Below are 20,764 nucleotides of genomic sequence, written 5' to 3'. Positions count from 1 at the left end.
TATAGATACAACTTAAAATGGGTCACCACAAAATAGAGTTAATAAATTTAGGTTAGATCTATGGTATTGGTTGAAGATTATAGACATCAAAGATATAGGACCTCCATGAAAATATAAGAGATATTAGTAATAAAAGAATAATACTATTCTATCAAGGATGAAAATGATAAAAAATTAAAAAAATGATATGATTACAAAGTGATCCCCTTGGTTATATAGGAAAAGGTGAATATAGGATTTTTGGACACAATTAATGATGATGGATGAAAGTGATGTTGATGAGAGACATGGTCATATAATCGATCTATGAGTTGTAAAGTCAAAATGTATGAAATCGGTAAGTTGCACCGAGCTAGAAATGGTGGTTTGTAAAAGAAGAGGAAGAAAGGTTAAGTAAGTCAAGTGTTAACCAAGAAAAAGTTATAACTAATAAAGGATGGTTGTCAAGCAAGCTAATTGTGGAAGGATGGTTGTTGAGTGAACTTAGTGTTAACCGAGTGTAATGTTAACCAAGTAATGGTAGTGTTCAACAAAGTAAGAACATAATTTGGTAAAGAAGAATAATTTGTGGAAGATCGAGTAAAGGACAACATCAAGTTAAGATCTACATTATTCTAAAATATTCTAAGATAAGGAAGAAGTTAATTAGCAAGATAAATGAATGGAATTGATAAGGTAAAATCATATGGTGAAGATTTGAGACGTGTTTTGATATCCAAGAAAAGTCCAAGTTCCAAGGTGGAGATATCAATGGAAGGATTTGAAAAATATTTTACCTAGTGCTAGGTTCAATGAATATGAGTTGTAAATTGATCTTTTAGATGAGAGGAAACCATGTAAATTTTAATGAATGAGATGAAGTGGCAAAAATATGTCTATATTAGGAGAGGACAAGAAGGCAAATGTTGTTGGTCTTTTTGCTAGTTGAGTTGGTGGCAAAGTTGTTGAAGGAGTTGATATCAAGCATATCTAAAGTATGATGTGAAGTGGATTGAAGGAGTTAGTGTGATGGATAGTTAGTAAGGAAAGATATGAGCGAAATGCATATATGAAAAATTAAAAGGTGGTTTCATATTTATCATATCATTTCATTGTTACTCTCTTACCATTGTAGTAGAAAATATCTTAACTGGGTAGACTTAACAATTCCATTTGTAAATCCCTTTATAAGGTGACATTACATTGAATGTTTGCATGTCCTTAAGATAGGCCACTCATTTAATGATGACAAGGTCTAGATGATCTTTGGTGAAAACCCCATAACAGAGTCACATCTTAAAAATGTGTATGCAACCTTTAACAAGGCTGGCTCTTAACTGAGCTCACTTCAAAATAGAAAATTATTTTTGGGTGAATATTCCAAATGGTTTTTACCCTAATCAAGTTTCCACATTAAAAATACTAGTCTTAATGTGTGCACAAATGTTTTACATGTTATTTCTTGCTTACATGTGAAGATTAGTTACTTCTATGATTTGGTTAATTAAGGTTAATCTGTTTACCAAGTGGATTTGCTAATAAGTTTTAAGTTGGTAAAAGTTGGTGAATTATTTTAAAGGACCAAAGAATAACTAATTCAACCCCCTCTCATTTATCTAACAATTGGTATCAAAGAAAAGGTCATTGGAGGAACAAGTTTGAAATACTTAAAGCCAAAGATTTGAAGATGTATAAGAGAGGGGTACCAAAGTTGAACAAGGAGAAATTTTTATTATGACAAAGTAGGATGAGGCTACACCTTTATGAAATTAGAGATTATGCATTGTACTACCTAGACAATCATTACTAGTTACCACCCCTTGGACCAATGACAATCGAGCAGATGAGAGAAAAACAAGAACACAATATCTTGATGATAGAAATCACTTCTTCCTTGAATGAGTTGAATTTAATGATGTCAAAGACAATGTTACTACAAAAGAAATGTGGGAAAATCTTGCACTTGTTCATGGAGGAGTTCAAAATGTACTAAGAGCGAAGGATGAAAGTCTAAAAGGAAAATTTGATGACATGAGAATGCAAGATGGTGAGAACATTGTGCACTATAGTAATAGAATCAAGGAAGTAGTTAATTTTATCAAAGGAGTTGGTGGAGTCATAAGTGAAAAAGTTGTGGTAAGAAATTTTTTTAGAACTATATTACCCATCTATGCTATTAGAGTTTCTATTATTCAGGAGTTGAGATCCATACCTAGAAATGATATTACTCTTGATGATTTGGTTCATAGGCTGATTGCTTTTGAGCTTAATAATTTTGGTAATTGTTTACCTAAGATTGAAATTGCCTTCTTCTCTAACCATTGGAAGTTAAAGAAAAGAAAAGAGCACTCATTACAGTTAGAATGATAGTGACTATGAAGTAGAAGACAAAGATTAAGAAGAGGTTGAAGGATTTCTGACAAAGAGGTTACCGAGAGGAAAATGAAAGTTTAAAGGTAAACTATCCTAGATTTGTTTTAAATGTAACAAGGTTGGTCACATTGCATCTAGATGTCTTGATAGGAACAAGAATGAAAGGAATTACAAAAGGGAGAGAAGATACTGAACAAATGGAGACTACACAGATAAGGAAAAATGGCTTGTTACCTAGCATAGGAAGATGACACCGAGTATGAAACTGTTGATCAAGAAGAAGGTGAAGAAGTTGTTTATGTTGCAGTGAAGGATGATTCTAAAGGACAAGAAATTTATGAAGAAGAAAAATCTCTCATTTCACAAGTTAGTAAGAATGATACATAGATTATTGTCAATGGTTATTCACATCACATGAGTGGTGATATTGGAAAATTTGATAATATAGAAAATTATGATGGATGATTTGTTAAACTTGGAAATGATGCCCCATGTCTTGTGAATGGAAAAGGATCTATTATGTTGAATGAAAAGATTAGATGTGACAATGCATAGGTACAAGGTCTAAAATAAAATATGTTGAGTGTGGCATAGTTGTATAACATGGGTCATTGACTAGAGTTTCAAAACTGAAAAGTGGAGATCTATGAAAAAGTTGGAAATCTAATTGGTGTTGGAGAGAAAAAAAGAGGTAACTTATTCTATCTAGATTCCACTAAGAACATGTGCTTGATTGCAATAACATAATATGTTTGGTTATGGAGAAATGTTATGTCATATGAATTTTGATGACATGATCAAGGTTAGTAGGAAGAAAAGAGTGAGAGGTTTACCGAGCGTAAGAAAACCTGATAAAGTGATGTGTAAGCAATGTCATAATTGAAAAATGACCAAGTTTTAAGAGAAAGTATTACTCATCTAATGAAGTATTGGAGTTGGTTCATACTAATATATGTGGTCTAATTAAAGTACAAAATTATAATGGTGATCAATATTTCATATTATTTGTTGATGATTTCTCAAGAATAATGTGTGGGATGTTTCTAAAGGAAAAATATGTTGCGTTCAAATGGTATAAGGAAATAGTTGAGAAAGAGATAGGTAAGAAATTAAAATGTTTGAGATCTCATGAGTTAATCATGTTTTGCAATGAGAATGGAATTAAAAGATAACTATTAGCACTGAGGACACCACAATAGAATGGCATAGCTAAAAGAAGAAACATATCAATTATTGATTGTGCTAGAACATTGTTAATTGATAAGGATATTGTACATATATATTGGAGAGAGATAATCAACATTGTTGTCTATACCCTAAATTGAGTATAATTGAAAAAATGTAGAAACAAAACTCCTTATGAACTCTGGTATGAGTATACACCAAATGTTAGCTACTTTAAAATCTTTGGAAGTAGGTGCTATATTCTAAAAAATTCTAGGAATGAAAACTTGATTCTAAAGGAGATGAAGGTATATTATTAGGTTATTCCACAAGAACCAAAACATATAAATGTTTGAATAAGGTCACCAACAAAGTGGTGAAAATTCAAATGTGAGAGTTGATGAGTTTGCAAAAAAGAGTGATGAAGAAAGAAAGAAAGAACATGAAGACTATGAAAGATTTGTATATGTACAAGAAGGAGCACCAAGTGCACTACCTAAGCAACAACCAAAAGCCACCGAGAAACAAAATCCAACAACTGATCAACGAGTTGAGCCCCCAGCGAGTGGAGAAAATATTGAAGAACAAATAACGAAGTTTGTATTAGCAAAGTATGTCAAAAGGAATCATTCACCGAACTAGATGATTGAAGACAAGAATGTTGGAGTAATGACAAGAAGTAAGTTGAGAGACAATACATGTTTGAGTTTTGAATTTGGGACTAGAACGGTTAAGGATGCACTGGAGAATGAAAATTGGACTAATGCTATGAATGAAGAGATTAATCAAATAGAGAACAACAACACATGGACACTAGTACTAAGACTTAAGGATAAGAATGTTATTGGTACAAAGCAGATTTTCAAAAGTAAGCTATATGAAAATGGAGAAGTAACAAGAAACAAAGCAAGACTAGTATGTAAAGAATATGCATAGGAAGAAGGCATTGATTATGGTCAGACATTTGCTCATGTTGCTAGATTAGAAGGTGTGAGAACTTTACTTGCATATGATACTTTCAAAGGATTCAAGGTTTATCAAATACATGTGAAGTCTGCTTTTCTGAATAGAATTGTGGAAGAGGAAGTCTACATTGAGCAACCAAAGAGACTTGTGGACCATAATAAGAAAAACATGGTATGCAAATTGCATAAGGCTTTATATGGATTGAAGCAGGCACCTCGAGCATTTGTATGATAGATTACACTCTTATTTGGTGAGAATTGGTTTTGTTAGAACTAGTGAGAATAGTCATCTGTACCTGAAAAGTGAATCTAAAGATCTTGATAGCTGAAATATTTGTTAATGATACTATATATGGAGGACATGAACCAATGTTTGAAATGTCTTTGTTTGGAGAGATCAAATTCATTATTGGATTTCAATTTCAACAAGTCAAAGATGGTATTTACATAACACAATCCAAATATATCAAGGAGATTTTGAAAACCTTTGGCATGGAAGATTCAAGACCAATTGGTACATCGATGATCACTAGATGTAAACCATCAAAGAAAGATGATACTATCAAGGTAAATAAAACACTTTACAAATCTATGATTGGTAAGCTACAATATGTTGTTCATAGCAGACTAGATATTGCTCGTGTTGTAGGTATTGTGGCAAGATTTTCTTCTAATCCTAAGGAAACAAATATGACTATTGTGAGGAGAATCTTTATAAATATGAAGGGGACAGACGAATATGCTTTATAGTATAAGAAAGATGGAGATTTTAAATTGATAGTCTATATTGATGCAGATTGGGCAGGCAACATAGATGATAGAAATAGTACAAGTGGTGTATCTTTCCTTTTAGGAGAAATAAACAAAGTTGTATTTCACAATCTACTGTTGAGGTAGAGTATGTTGCAGCTGCAATTAATTTTCTCTAACATTGTGTGGATCAAACAATTATAGGAAAGAATGCAAGAAGAATTGATTGATCCTGTAACAATCTATTGCAACAACATAAGTGCTATAAACATTTCAAAGAATCCAATGATGTATGCAAAAACAAATCTTATATCAATCAAGTATCACTATTTGAGAGAGAAAGTTCAGGAAAAACAAGTAAGATTGGAGTATAAGAAGTCAAATGAAAAAATTGTAGAAATGCTTACAAATTATTACCTAAGGATACCTTTGATTATCTGAGATGAAAACTAAGGGTCATTCCCCTATCTAATTTTCACTAGAAGAAGATGTAGAATTGCTTAAAGTCAAGCTTTATTATAATATCTATTTGTGAGTTGATGCAGGAGTTCACTATTTAGAAGCTACCTAAATTTATGAAAATGATGTAAAGGAAGCAAACATGATTAGTACAGGCAAGGTACAAGGTACGACTACATGGAAAATATGTTTTTAGTAGAGGTTTATGGATACCTTTGGCATTGGTGTCAAAGGGGAAGAATGTGTACATGAGAACCTTTGGTTTATGATAAATAGGAGAACATGTGCATGAGAGATATTAGATTTACTTCATGAGTGTGTGTATGTATGAGCTAAGGGAGAGAGTTACTTGAAGTATTGAATGGGATGAAGAGCAAAATGATGAACTTGAGCATGAACAAATATGAAGAAAGAAGAAGGAAGCATAATCAAAGGGTGAGACTTGATGAAGAAGATGTATTGAAATGTGTTGCTAAGAAGATGAAGAAGTTTGGTATTGGATGGTATATTTCATAATGTGTTTCCATAAATGTCAAAGGGGGATATTGTTGGGCACAACTGATGCTGATGAATGAAAGTGACGTTGATGAGGAACATGGTCATATAATTGAGCTATGAATTGTATGTAGAAGAGTTAGATCACTTGTTATGTTGTCATTGATGTCAAGTTGATTGACAATATTGATTCATGTAAGTTGCAAATTATTTGAAGGAGGTGGTGTTGAATAGCTCAAATGGATGGAAAAGATAGAAGATGAAATGTAGAAGTGATGTAAGTATGTGTAACTTAATTGGGAAACCAATGCATTGGTCTATGGAAAGATAATGTTGGTTTGATTGTTTTACATGATTTGATGAATGTTGAGATAATGCACAAGTAATTTATTTTGGTCGATAAAGAAAGGAATGAAGTTGTAAAGTGAAAAGGTATGAAATCAACGAGTTGCACCAAACTAGAAATGATGGTCGGTAAATAAAGAGGAAGAAAGGTTAAGTAAGTCAAGTGTTAACCAAGCAGAAGTTATACCCGAGAAAGGATGGTTATCGAATAAGCTTAGTGTTAACCTTGTGATGGAGGTTTTCGATGAAGTAAGAACACAAAATTTGGTTAAGACGAATAGTTTGTGGAAGATTGAGTAAAGGATGACATCAAGTGAAGATCTGGACTATTCTAGAAGATTCTAAGATAAGGAGAAAGTTAGTTAGCAAGATCAATGGATGGAATTGATAAGGCAAAATCAGATGGTGGAGATTTCGGACGTGTTTTGATATCCAAGAAAATTTCAAGTTCTAAGGTGGAGATAAAGCTGACAAGATTCAAAAAATGCTTTCCATAGCTATAGGTTCAATGAATTTGAGTTGTAAATTGATCGCGTGGATGGAAGGAATTCATGGAAACCCTAATGAATGAGATGAAGTAGCAAAAATTTGTCTATATAAGGAGAGGGCAAGAAGACAAATATTTATGGTCTATTTGCTAGTCGAGTTGGTGGAAAAGTTACTAAAGGAGTTGACATCAAACAAATCTAAAGTACAGATTGAAGTGGATTGAAGGAGTTAGTGTGGAGATCTCAACAAGAAAAAAGTAGTTGCATATTTATTAGATCATGTCATTGTTACTCTCTAACCACTGTAGTAGAAAATCTCTTAACCTGTGTGGACTTAATAATTCTATTCGTAATCCTTTTGTAGGTGACATTCCATTGAATGTTTGTAATTCCTTTACATAGGGCACTCATTGAAGGGTGACAAGGTCTAAATGATCTTTGATGAAAATCGCTTAAAGGGTCACATCTAGCAAATGCATATGTAACCTTTAATGAAGCAAGTTGTTAATTAACTTTAGAAGAGCGAATTATTTTTGGGTGACAATTTTCTATTGGCTTTTACCCTAACTGGGTTTCTACATTAAAAATATTGGTGTTAATTTGTGCGTGAATGTTTTACATGTTATTTTCCACTTACATGTGAAGACCGTTAATTATTGTTGTGATTCGATTAATTAAAGTTAATATGTTTATCTAGTGGGTTTGTTGATAAGTTTAGGTTGGTAAAAGTTGGCAAATTTTTTTAAAGGACTTGAGGATAGCTCATTCACACCCCCCCCTCTCAGCTATCTAACAAGGATGACATTCAATTGTGACATGTTTCATAATCATATGAATTGACACATATAGTAATGAATTATCATCCACTAAAGTTGGAAAAGTTACAATTGTCCACTATAATTGGGAAGTACATGTAATGTGGTGGAAATGAGTCGTTCACTAGCTTATGCATGTAAACTAGGAATCAAGCCTATTCTCACTTGATTATATTAAAGCAAGTGGACTTAATGAGCTCAACCTCAAATATAGACAAAAAGGATTGAGCACAAGGTGGGTCCAATAGTCCATGTTCAATATTGAAAAAGATGTGAGTTGGATTCTTGATATAGGGAAAATATGAGATACTGAGGATTCTCACCACAAACAACAACCATATAAAAAAACAAAAATTACAGATCTAGAAAGAAGAAACTAAAACAGATATATTTGTGTATCCTTGTTAGAGGACAAATCCCTATTAGGAGACCTTGAACCCTTGCTAGAAGATTCAAACCCTGTTAAAGGCTTATATGAAGATAAATGAACTCACTGTCCAAATTGCTTCAGTCAACTATGATGAGTAGGCAAATGAAGTTACCAATTTTATTTTATATTATTTCAATTATTATGTTAATGGCGTCAATGATTCCCAATTTCACACATGTTAGGGTTTCTATTGGCAAGAGTTTGTAAAGTTGCGTTGGTGTTCCTGTGGTTGCAATTCCTATTTTGTCCACTAAAGGTGTTTGTGGGGATGGTTCTTCCCTTAATGCAGGAGATGTAGGGTCATTTTCGCTCATGTCGATGGCTTCTTCTGCACTTGATGATGAGCTAGATGGGCATAATATTGTGATTCGGTAGGTTTCTCCTACTCCTTTGGTCCCTAGGGTTTCGATCGCTAAGGGTGGGGCAATCTGGGTTGCCATCCTCTAAGGTTCATTTTGTCACCGATATTGCCATATTGCAAGAAGCCAAGGCATGGAAGGAGTCCCTAGTGGGTGAGGAAGGGTATTCTTTTAACCAATCTGTACATTTTGACAGTGGTTTGGGGAATGTCACTAAGTTGACAATCTCCAAACCTTTTCTTGCATGCAACCCTAGTTTAGTTAATTTGAACAAGGAAATTATTTCAGAGATTCAACAACAGAATAATGCTCTTAAGGTGGATGTGCTCATTTGTCGATTCAAGTGTTTTTGGCCCTCTCTTGAGAATCTCCATACTTGGATCTCAAAGCACCGGGATCCATATCTTACTAATTATTTACAGATCTTTCCTCTGGTAAGGGGTTTCTTTATTGCCAGATTTGACAATGCAAATGATATGAAAGTGATTTTATGTGATCATTTATTCACTTGGGAAAATGGTTTCCCTTTAATGGTTAAACCTTGGCATAAGGACTTCAACCTTGCCACTAAATCTTTTTGTAAAATGCCTATTTGGGTTCGACTTCCTAACCTCCCTCTTCATCTATGACATGATTTTTTGCTTGAGGAAGTTAGGGAAGCTTTAGGAGATTTTTTAATGGTGGATTTGGAATCCTCTGACATATTGTACTCTACCTACACAAGGATACTAGTTGATATTGATGCTTTTAAAGGCCTTCTGGTGAAGGTTAAGCTTTATACCCGTATTGGCTCTTAGATCCAGTCTTTTGATTGTGAGGGTCCCCTATTTAGGTGCAGGAAATGCTTTAATATCGGGCATGTTGCAGCAAAGTCTGATAATGAAAAGATCAAATCTAAAACCCTCTTGGTGGATGGGGGCTTTGCGACAACATTATATGGTGGTCAAGATGTCTAAAGTTGAAGTGAAAGCATCCCAAGTTGCTACTAATTTTATTCAACATCAGGATGTTGATGTTGTCCCTTCTTTTGTTTAGGTTGATGTGACTGTCCTTATGAATTTTTTGTGACTTCCCCTATGGCTAGTTTTGTTAATGGAGCTTCTAATGTTACTATCGATGTTGTTCAGATTCAGAATGATATTGTTGGCTCAACCCAACATGTTATTATGGCTGGAAGTGGTTGTAATTCAATTTCCACAGATAAGGTTAATGAAATTGACTTGGGTTCTGTGATGGGTGATACTAGTGTTGTTGAGTTGCTTGTGCTATACTTGAAATATCCGATCCTAGTTTTGTGGGTGTTGATAGGTCTATTGATTCGCAGGTCTAGCATTTTGGAAGGAAAACTTCCCTCTCATTCTTCTCCTAATTCCCTTAAGAAGGGGGTATTGGGAAAATCTTAAAATTTGATGTTTTGTTGGGTGGTCGATTTATAAAGTTTATCCTTTCTTGGACCACCATCTTGTTTTGTGGAGTTTGCAAGTTATTTTGCACCCCCTTTTTATGTTTATGTTATGTCGTGTTTATGTCCCTTGTCTCTTTGTAGAATGTAATGATTATCTTTCGGGTTTGTTCTATAGGTGTTTAGTTTTGCACCTGTTTTGAATTTGGGTTTCAAGACCGCTTCAAAACATGTTTTCTTAATAAAAAATAAATCCAATTTACTAAACTGACCAATAATACAACTCAATTGCCAATACAATTTCTTTGATGTCCAAATCCAACATCCAACTCTATCTTTGCTCTTCTCTAATCAAATTTGTATCCACTGATCCACGCAATTATATGTAATATGATATGAAAATACATCCAAGGAAAACATCTTTCCTTTATACCTTGTCCAAATAACTAATTAGGTTGGTTTGTTAAAGCTTCCCTAATGTACTATTGGTTACATATGACCACCCTAAGGCATACATGCTTTCTAAAGCATCATTACAATTACTACAATAAAGTTTCCACGCGTTACAAAATAATTAACACTTTTTCCAATAACGATCAACACATTTCACAAACATATTTAACTGTTGATGAAACATGTCACATGTTTTACTTCTGCAACCTCTCTAGAATGGTCTCCAAGATATGCTAACGCGAACATAGTATCATGAACATGTCTTCAACCACGATTCAAGCTCGCTAACCTTAATTTCACCTTGATGATAAGATACAATCAATCTACCAGCAACTATCTCTAACAGAACTTCCTGCACACTGGTTTGCGACCATTCTTCACCAAATGAATTATGACTCATCCAATGCTCAACACAAATGTAAGTGAACATAGATGTAGCTTCTATACTCGTTTGTGAACACAATCCTAAGCTCACATAGCTTAACCTGTTATGTGTCAGCTTTGCTGACTCAATAATCCTCTATTATGTACATTGACCTTGTATGCCATGAACTCAAACATATATGTTGTCATCAATGACAAACTTGTCATCAGTACAATGCATCATCAACATATCCAAGTGCCAACCAAATGTGTAATTCTAACATTTATTTCTAAGCTTTTACTTTGATATGTTCTCATGACTTACCATCTAATTGTTGGCTCCCAAAAGGCCACAACTTACAATTTTTAATTTGAAGCTAGTAAAAAGAGGCAATTAACTTACAATAGGCTTATCGAGGTGATTCTAATTTGGAAAATTGGGAATGATGCAAAATAATTTGAATTTGATCCTTCAAGATCATTGATGTGAATACCAACTGAAAAATTGAAGTGTTGGGATGAAATTGCATTATCTCAGTGAAAAGGTGACACATGTGCAATTAAGTCTCATGTCATCCAAATCCCATTGCTAGACTGTCAAGCTCATGTTTGTAAGAAAACATGTTAGAATTAATCTTTCAAATTAATTCTTTGTCACCTCCTTGTTTGGACACTTGATGCTTCCTACCCCTGTTATTCATTTCAACTTCGAGAATGGGATTACATGCAAATGTCAACTTCTAGAATGAAGACCCTCAACTAGTATGGCAAATTGACTTGACATAGCAAGAGCTTGAACAATTTGACATTATCTCCAACCTTTTTGTAGCTGCAAGGGAATTGAAAACCAATTTTGACTCAGCATGAGACGATATTATTGAACTTGAAGGGGAAAGAGACAGAGCAAAACTTCGCAAAATGTTCAAGGATCACAGAGAAGACCTTGTTCTTGATGAATTCCTTGAGAAACAAAAATAGTTAATCTTATCATAAGGGAATTTCAGATTTGTGTAAAAAAGGAGGAAGCTTCATATGAGGAAAGACTGAAAAAACTCATAGTATGAATGTATAGTTTTTGAACTGATGTGCATCCATTAATAAAATGAGGATAAGTTCTTATCATGTATGTGTTTAAGTTGATCTCCTATTACAAATAGACTTTGAGCTTCTGCAGTTATGTGTCAATGTTTATTCATTGATATGAGTTGTAGAAATAATTCATTTCAAGTTGTGCCTTATTACTATGTTATGTTTTGGGTGGATATCTCCATTTATTTCTTAAGCGTATTAATGTAAGGTATGGATAATTTTGGCTTTGTCCTAGATCTCTATGCTTTACCTTTCAGCCTCGTTATCTACATTTACTTCAATTTAAATCATTCATCTGCATCTACTTGCATAGCTATGGGTAGGATGTTAATGGCCTTTATTTCTTTCTGGTAAAATGCATATTTGATGTTTTATTCATTGAAAATCTTGTTAAGAGGGAGCTGCACCTCTCAATTCAGAAGAAAGTTGTCAGTTCCATGACAACCTCTCCAACTGTTAGTGCTGTTTATTCTTCCTCGTGGGCATTTTGAGTCAGTTTGTGTATTCATTTTTAGAAGAATAACTATGTTCACCAACATAGAGCAAAGAGCGAAGTTAACAAGTATGTAGCTATAATTGAAGAGGATCAAGTAAGAACAAAAATGAAAGATAACAGTGATAGAACCCACATAAACCCAAAGTATGGAAAACTATAGAAGGCAAGATTTCATTTCCTCCTAAGTCACTATCGCACAAGTTGTTACAACGTTTTTTCTCTAAAGCAAGGCCTTTCTTCTTTGTTATATTAGCAATATCCTCCACTATACAAGCTCTCTAGTGACATCTTGCTTCCCCAAGTGTTCAGCACAACTGCCTAAGACTCATGGTTTTAAATGAAGCAATTCTTTACAGTTACAAACTTGATATGAATAGAAAAGAAAAACCAGTTGCAGTGACAACACTTGGAGGTTTTTTTTCGAGGATAAATTAAAAAATGAGATGAAAAGGAAGCTGGAGCATTCTTGTAAACAAAAATAAATTGAAAAGAAGTGTTTTTAAGCACTGAGACCGAACAGATCCTATATTTGTTGTATGGTGACATGTTCAGCCATGGCAGAGCCCACTCTACATGTAAAATTCTAACTGTAACGGATTCGACTGCAATCACACTATTGAGAATGGTAAACAGAGTTATTATCCTTTAGTCTTATCTAGCATTGTTTGCATTCAATGAAGTCCTAGCTTCTGCTGATACATGAGTTTTAATCTAATGCAAAATATAGAATCATATTTCTTTTAATCTGCATCGATCTTCTTCTGTCCAAATCTAAACTCTTTCTTATAAATTGGCTTTATATCATGCAAAACTGAGCCCAGATGCCTTTGGAATTTGGAAACTAAGCCATGGTTTCTATTTCCCAGAGGGAAAATGAGAATTGAGTTCCTGGGAACTAAGCAAGCGTTCATATTTATCATAGTGTGGTTTGCAAGAATTGCACTCTTGTAATTAATAAACATAGCTGGGAATATCGGACATGACGGGTTTGAATAAGTGTTGATTCATTTCACTTGGTACGTTTGAATGTATTAAAGTTCTGTCATTGCTAATGAATGCAATAGGAGATATTTGACATGTTGGGTCATATGGGAGCAGTGATGCTGTCAACAACATCAATATATCTATGCAAACTGCCTCCCCGAAAGACAAAATTATTAGTAAGGAGAGCTCCAGAGATAAATTTCAGCTAAGATATCAATGAAGGTCCAAGTCTCTAGATTCAACTTTACAGTTATTTCAACATGGGCTCATTGAACATTGTCTGCCCGTGTTATTTCAGGTTGTGGCAGAAATTTCGGAATGCTTATTTGCATTAATAGATCTCAAGTAGATAGATTACAAGTGGGATGGACTTTCAGCCTTTGATTGTTTGAACATTAAAATCACTGATTTGAATTTGGAGCTAGATGAAGACCACGGTTTTTGTGATATGACATGGACCAAACTGCAAGAATTTAGGGCATCTGACATGCCCAATAAAAGTTGTACCATTGTAATTTATGTATATCATGTAGTGCTTGCTTGTAAGCTAATGCATTGGTTTCATTTCAATATTATATGCAATATAAAATGTTGTATTTGTCTCCAACTTCTCCTTCCCCAATTTAAATCTGTCATTTCTACTACCTGTGCTGTTTTATTTCATGAATTTTGTGAAATCCGTAGGTAATTTCACTTGATTGATAGCTACAGAGCAGGGCTGTGGATAAGCAATGATAAAATGTTAATAATCAATATTTTACTGTTGACTTTCACGCAGTAATAAACATCATGAACTTGGTCCAAATGTGAATGTACTGGCTTTATATTCTTCAATACATACCTGATACCACTACCCATTACTAATAAGAGCTTCTATTGAACAGTAAGAAGCTCATTCATGATTTATTGCAACAATTGTTTTGCTATGTACAACAGTGTTTTCAATTCCTCTATTTTGTTAATCCTTGACATATATTAAATGGTTGATTGTCAATATGTTAAATATGATTGCTTGACATTAAGATATTTTGGTTTTTTCTCTTTGAGACAGATACGTTGTTGGCCTCTGTATTCCCAGGATTATACTTGCTCCACCCTCCACCATCACAACCGCCCCTTTCACACCCAAGAACAACATAAAATCCATATTTGGGCATAATAGTAACAACATTAGGACATTACACATTAGGAGTTTCAATATTTCTCACATCTCCATTATTCCCTGTAGTGAGAATGAAAGATTACACCATTTAGCCCATTGCAGTAATGGATTGTATCTTCAAAATGACACCCTTTGCTCAAAACAAATTCAGAAATCTCAAACACCCGTTGCCCACACCGATTCTATTTTGGAGGAATCCAGTAGCAAAATGTAGGGCTGCTGAATGAGCCTGGAATTTACTTATTATGTAATATATTTCACTCCATTGCCAGTAAGGCAAGAGATTATGGTTTTCTGTAGCAATTCCCACATAGCACAAGGAATAAACTCACATTTATAGGATCATATCTCATCATTGCAAGCCCATTCCCCCTGCAGACCTCACTAAAACAAAACCAAAACGATAAACAATTTTTTTTTAAGTCGTGCATCCTCAGCTAAATAATTCTATTTTGTAATATGATGAACTGTAACAGATTTGCAGCCTTTGTTTGAAAGAAATATTGTGTCAGTTCTATGGATAGTAGGAATTATGTCGTTGAAATTTAAAATTCATAGCAATTTCTATACGAAATTGTACCTGTTCTGCATAAAAATCTGTGAGCCTGCTGCCAACACTCTGTATTCAATTCTCAAAAAGGGATTCTAAAAATAAGAACTAGAACAGAAATGTGCCTCTGTGATTCCCCATAGAGAGAAAACAAGCACCACCCAGTTTTTTTTCCAGCATAAATTCATGCTTGTAATTCCAAAAACAGTTCTAAAACATTATCCTCCTCTTATTCCTGTTGCACCAATTCTCCATATGTATGTAATCAACTTGCTTGATAGATGCACATTCTTTGGTCAAAATTTGCAGGTTGGAGAAGGAAGAGGTGGATTCCAGACCACTACAGAAGGCTATGAGAGGAGAGTTTTCTGGAAGCGAGGAAAAGAATTTGGGAAAAATCATAAAGCTTCTACATAATGATATTAATAATTTTATTTTATTTTTCAGAAAATTTGATTTTTCTGCTTGTTTTAGCCAATAACAATTCAGAGAATTAAAAATTAACAATAACTATAATGTTTTTGCGCTTGCTGGTCAATTGAATGGTCAAATTAAAAAATTAGTACCTCAACACATACATTAGTTATCTGCCGTAGGCAGGAACTAATTAAAAGTATTTATATATTCACAAATCTACTAGATATCTCATGAAACACACGGATGTGAAGCAACATTAACAAACTATAAATGAAACAGAATTCAGCTGCACTGATTAAAGTTACCCAAACTCAAATTGCAGGTCTAATATAGACCAAAGTAATTACAATTGATATTTAAAAGCTAGAAAATAAGAAGGGTTGATTGTGAGCCCTCCTCTCCAATTTCATACTAGCTTTCCATTTGAAGTGTTCCTTAGCTTCTGTTTTATCCTCATTCTCCACCACATCCTCCAGAATTTTTATTTCGTACAGATTTCCTAAAACAATTCAATAAAACTTTTTAATTTCCAAATACACAACATTTATGTAAAAAGTGATCTACATTACATTACGCATCTAATTATACAATGTAACAGCATGGCCTAGATTGCCAAATACTCTGAAAAAAATTAATCCTTCCTAGATACTGAAAATAGAGTCTCTTTCCTTGATTATTATGCAGGTCTAACATGAAAATAAAAATATTTACCCTTGTTTTATTGCAGGCCTAACACGGTGCACATTATCGTAGAGTGGGCCTATTTTTGAGATTGGTTCATTTCACATCACCAATAATCTCTTCAAGAGCGTCATCCCTTTAGAATGATGAAAACGGTTTGCATCTCTCAGAACAATTTCTCTTACAACAATGTTGAAGATAAGTTTTTTTATAATGAGGCAATCAGCACATACTCGAAAGTTCTTAACAACTGAAATTTTTGTTCCACAGGGCATGTTAAACAAATGAAATCAAACTGCCAACATATCTGCCACCATTTCCTCCTCTTCCACATCATTAAGTAAATGTCTTGAATGTGGGAAAAAATCCTTCATCTCCGAGCCCAATTTCTCCTACTTTTTTGCACAGATCTTGCATGTTGTTGGCTGTGAACTGTCTCCTCCACAAACAACCTCTTTACCATTTTATGGCCTTAAACCCAACTATATCCAGGGTTCTCATTAATTCATCTGTAACATTTTGTGGCCTTCAATCCAACTACAACCAGGGATCTTATTAATTCTTCTATCTTTCATCAATTTCCTTACCATCTGAACCTCAGTCCACCTGCCCACTTCTGCATAGATATTTGAGAGAAGAACATATGTTGCAGAATTTTCAGGATCCAAATCTAAAAGCAGCATCGCTGTAAATACCCCTAAGCCGATATTCATATGCGACTTACATGCACCAAGAAAACACATCCACACAACCGCCACGGGTTTAACTGGCATCTTAATGATAAAGTTAAGGGTGTCTTCAAGATAGCCAGCACGGGCAAGAAGATCCACCATGCACACATAATGATCAAGTGTAGGTGTAATACAAGAATGTTTACTTATGTGATTGAAGTATGTACAACCCTCATCCACTAAACCTGCATGGCTGCATGCATATAAAACACAAGCAAAGCTTACAATGTTAGGATATGTTCCAGAGTCCTTCATCAATACAAATACTTTGAGAGCATCTTTGCATAATCCATTTTGTGCATATCCTGCAATCATGGCATTCCATGTGACCACATCTCTTTGAGGCATTCTGTCAAACAATTCACGTGCCTTTTCAATGCTTCCACATTTTGCATACATGTCTACAAGGGCACTGGCAACTACAACATCTGACATGAATCCCTCTTCAGTTATGCTTTGATGGATGTCCATGCCTTGTTCCAAAGCTCCCATTTTGGCACAGGCCGGAAGGATGTTGATAAAGGTTGTGGAATTTGCCTTGACACCTTCCAATTGCATCTGCTTGAAAGTTTCTAAAGCCTTGTCAACAAATCCATTTTGTGCATATCCTGCAATCATGGTATTCCATGTGATTACATTTCTTCGAGGCATTCTGTCAAACAGTTGGCATGCCTTATCTATGCTTCCGCATTTCGCATACATGTCCACCAGGGCACTTGCAATCACGACATCTAACATAAAACCCTGTTGCACTATGCTTTGATGGATATCTATACCCTGTTCCAAAGCTCCCATTTTGGCACAGGCTGGAAGGACGCTGGCAAAGGATGTGGAGTCTGGCTTTACACCTGCCAATTGCATTTGCTTGAAAGTTTCTAATGCCTTTTCAACAAGCCCATTTTGTACATACCCTACAATCATTGTGTTCCAGGAGAAGACATCTCTTTCAGGCATTTTCTCAAACAATTCACATGCCTTTTCTATGCCTCCACATTTCGCATACATGTCGACCAGGGCAGTTGCAACTACAATATTTTGCGAAATCCCTCTATCCTTAATGCTCTGATGGATGTCTATACCCTGTTCCAAAGCACCCATTTTCGCACAGGCTGGAAGAATGCTGGCAAAGGTTTTGGAATTCGGCTTTACGCCTGCCAATTGCATTTGCTTAAACATTTGCAAAGCCTCCTCAACAAATCCATTTTTTGCATAACCTGCAATCATTGCAGTCCATGAGATTACATCTTTCCGAGGCATTCTGTTAAACAGTTCATGTGCTTTAACCATGTTTCCACATTTTGCATACATGTCTACCAGTGAAGTTGCAACTACATCATCTGACGAAATTCCTCTATCCTCAACGCATTGATGGATGTCCACACACAGTTGCAGATCTCCGATTTTTGCACAGGCAGGGAGGATGCTGGCAAATGTTGTGGAATTTGGTTTCACACCGGCCAACCGCATTTTCTTAAAAATTTCTAAAGCCTTGTCATCATATCCCACATGTGCATATGCTGCAATCATGGCGTTCCAGGAAACCAGATTTCTTTGAGGCATTTTGTCAAATAGTTCACGTGCATTGTCTATACTTCCACACTTAGCGTACATATCTACCAGGGCAGTTGCAACTACAACATTTGACGAAATTCCTTTCTCCTTTACGCTTTGATGGATATCCATGCCCTGTTTCAGAGCTCCTATTTTGGCACAGGCGGGGAGTACGGTGGCAAATGTGAACTGATCGGGTTGAAAACCTGCTCGCTGCATCTGGTGAAACAGAGTGACCGCCTCGCGAGGAAACTCGTGACTTCGGTATCCTGCAATTATGGTGTTCCATGAGCAGACGTCTCGTTCTGTCATGTCATCAAACAGCTTCCGAGCATTAACCAAACTTCCGCACTTGACATACATGTTGATAAGGTTATTATGCAGATTTGTACGCGGGGTAGACGAAAATGTTCTCTGAGCGATGAAAGAGTGGATCTTTTTACCTTGTGAAAGCGCCTTCTGCAGAATGCAAGTGTGCAGCAATTGAAGATATGGAGAAGAATTTTCAGGGGGGTTGTGTGCAGTGAGCAGAATGTGCAGCGCCTCCATCAACTGCCCCTCTCTACATATTGCTGTCAGATTGAGATGGGCAGTAGGTGGCAATCGCATTATTTATTTATGGAAGTGACTGTAATTGTAATTGTCATTCAGTTTATGTCTCTTGCTAATCTAAATTATTTGCTGGGGAAAAGATCTCCGAAAGAGGAAAGATACCAGGCAAGCGCAAGCGGCATTCGCATTCGCATTTGGAGAGAGCTCCTTTGAAGAGGGTGTGAGTGTGAAAATGGATATTGATTTTTTCACTACTTTGAGGAAATCTCATATTTGTTTTGGGTTGATATTATAAACTAGCCCTTGCACCTATATTAGGTGCAAAGATATGCGGATAGTTGGATATGTGTGTGGTATATGTGATTTGGTAATGGAGGTAAATTCAAAATTTGAATTAGCTTTTGTTGGATTTAATCATTTTGATTATAGTTGATGTTATACAAAATGTAAGAGAAATTTGTACTTTAGTTTCTTTGAATCATCAATGGCATGATATGATATGATAGATTTTAATGGCTAAAATAAATTTTAGTGCATGAAAGTTTGAAGGTATGAAATTGTTTTGGTTGGGTGTAAATATTTTAATAATAACTAATGTAAGAGAAAATTGATTATGTATTGACAAATGTATGTGTAGCAAGATGATAACTTTAGTTATGTGACATATTTGGAGATTAAACATTATAATAATATAATATATAGTTATTGTTTCATTAAGCTACATTAATAGGAGAGACGATCCAAATAAATTGAATTTATAAAAGGGTAGTGGAGAATTTTGGAGCAAATTCAATTGATAGTGATAAATTATGTTTGTCTAAACTTTACCATCTCCTTTGTTTCATTATTTTATAATAGAACTATAATCTAAAATTAAATAGGCGATGAAATTTTTTTAATGTAATTTATTAGTACTTGTCAGGTGTTGTTGTGATACTTTTTCAATACATTGTGCTTAGTGTGATGCAAGCTTTTTAACTCTCTTATATGGGCCAAATTTCATGGAATGATAATTTTTAAGAGTTATATTTTAAATAATGTGATTTATATCATTTTAACTCTGATTGTAAAAATGATACTTTGCTATTTTTAAAGATTTTTAATATTGTATTTTTTTAATTATAATTTACAAATTAAATTTTTTCTTTAATTAAAAATATAATATATACTTATATTATACAAACTGTTATGAAATATTATGAAGTATTATAAAAATACTATATATAAGTTTTTTATTAATTTAAATATTCTATACATTATACTAAATTTATTAAATGCAAGTAAATTTCTATTAAAACTAACAACAAGCACTAAGTCATTATATGACACTTGTTAAAAGTGAGTCAACAACTTACCTTCCTCTTCATTTTTATAGAATGTATCAAAAAATCATAAATGTAATTTACCTACTTATAACAGATTAAATCAAGTTTGTAAAAATAAATTATGTATTGATCTACTTATAACACATTAAATCAAGTTTATCAGCACCTAAAAGAATAAAACAATCTAATTCATTTATTATTTATATAATACAATAGTATTAACTATAATAGTGTATTCTAGCTACATATAATAAATGTGTATCTTATTAACTATAATTATATAATAAATAATTTATTCTATTAATTATAATTATATATTACCTATTTATTTTATTAACTATAACTATAATGACTAGTACAGGTCATTACGTGGCACTTGTTGTACT

General features: G+C 34.2%; 1 pseudogene across 1 annotated transcript in view; it reads right to left on the bottom strand.

The window, feature by feature from the left end:
• The window catches only part of LOC149552281 (pentatricopeptide repeat-containing protein At3g09040, mitochondrial-like), a 58,536-nt pseudogene extending 39,213 nt beyond the window's left edge, over positions 1-19,323 (bottom strand). Inside the window, exons 1-2 of the transcript XR_016352895.1 lie at positions 17,212-19,323; positions 784-814 (exon numbers count right to left, since the gene is read on the bottom strand). The product of XR_016352895.1 is annotated as a pentatricopeptide repeat-containing protein At3g09040, mitochondrial-like (transcript). The remainder of the gene's footprint in view (positions 1-783; positions 815-17,211) is intronic.
• Positions 19,324-20,764: the final 1,441 nt, after the last annotated feature.

This window comes from Cupressus sempervirens, chromosome 6 (assembly GCF_028749045.1).
Source record: "Cupressus sempervirens isolate cs-2001-9-10 chromosome 6, ASM2874904v1, whole genome shotgun sequence".
Lineage (NCBI taxonomy): Eukaryota > Viridiplantae > Streptophyta > Pinopsida > Cupressales > Cupressaceae > Cupressus > Cupressus sempervirens.
This window is presented reverse-complemented; position numbering and strand designations above follow the sequence as displayed.